Raw genomic sequence first — 1618 nt, 5'->3', positions numbered from 1 at the left:
ACAGACAGACAGACTAGCAGACAGACATGGAACATGAAGGAGAAAGGGAGTTTTCTGGTATTTCTTACAAGGACACTAACCCCATCAGATAAAGGCCTTCTCCTTATGAACTCATTTAAACTTGGTTACTTTCATAAATTCTCTATCTCTAACATAGTCTCCATGGGAGTTAGAATTCCAAGATATGATTTTATAGGAACACAAACATTTAGTCCATAACATGGTGTTTTATCATATGTATGCATTTTTTATCTAGTAGAATCTCTCCTAGCTCTTCACTATAGCATATCATTTTTAGAATTGTTTTTGCTATTTATTCTTATGTTTTCTTATACGAATGCTATAATCAGTTTCTCTCATCCACACACACAAATACAAGACTATGTAATATAAAGTAAGTTTAACATAATAGGATGTTTCATAGATGTGTACATATTGATGTTTACATTTATATGTATGCGTGTTTGTATTCCTGTAACAGGAGGAAAAAAAGACACACTTGTTTTCCAGGAAATTTGAACATTTACAAAAGCTGTATTAACCTATCTATTAAATCATTTGTTAAAATCACAATATACCATAAAGTATACCAAATAAAATGCAGTATATGATCAAAAGAAAAGTGTACATTTATTTGGAAGAATCATGGATTTCCCAGTTAGACACTATAGGTCAAAGGCAAAATTAAAATAAATGGAAAATGATTTTTTAAATATTAATGAATATAATACACCAGAATTTAAGAGACACTTAGAGAGTGAAAGAGGACTTTGATTACCTCCATTTTGACCTCAATCTGTACTTTCTAATTGATTAAGTTCTTCTTTCCAGCTTACCTCTTACCTAAAGCAAAAGACCCTGCAAGCAAAGTATCCCTAGGTGGAAACTGAAACTGGCCCCTCAACCAATAAGGACTGCCCCGATTCAGCAAGACCCTATGTGATTCACCCCATAACAGCGATTGACTTGACCTTTGCTGCCACCTGAATGTACTCACTGACCTTTTTCCTACATTTCCTTATATAATCCTAGAAGTATTTTTAGCATTTTGGAGATAGTCTATGAAACATTAATCCACTGTCTTCCCGGTGTTGGCCTTATTGAAAAAGTCCTTTCTTGTTTCACCACATTAATTTCTTTGCCTTTGGATTTTGACAGTGGTGGGTGGCTAAAACTGGTCTGTATGGGACCTCTGAGCCAGGTGTTCTTGCACTCCTGCACCCTGGCAATATGAATAGTATTAAATATTAATATAAACAAACCACAGGCACAAAATGGTGTCACCTAAGGCCTTATGTCACATACACATACAAAATAAGTAAATAGACAAAGGAGTAGGGAAAGGAGGAATCAAATTAACAAAATCTGAAATAGAAAAAATAACAACTGACACCACAGATACAAAAGATTTTTTTAATAGTTTATTGTCAAATTGGTTTCCATACAACACCCAGTGCTCTTCCTCACAAGTGCCCTCCTCCATCACCACCACCTCTTCTCCCCCCCTCCTTCCCCTTCAACCCTCAGTTCATTTTCAGTATTCAATAGTCTCTCAGGTTTTGCGTCCCTCTCTCTCCCCAATTCTCTTTCCCTCTTCCCCTCCCCATGGTCCTCCATT

The sequence above is a fragment of the Suricata suricatta genome, chromosome 6 (assembly GCF_006229205.1).
Source record: "Suricata suricatta isolate VVHF042 chromosome 6, meerkat_22Aug2017_6uvM2_HiC, whole genome shotgun sequence".
In the NCBI taxonomy this organism is placed as follows: Eukaryota; Metazoa; Chordata; class Mammalia; order Carnivora; family Herpestidae; genus Suricata; species Suricata suricatta.
Note: the sequence above shows the minus strand (reverse complement) of the source record.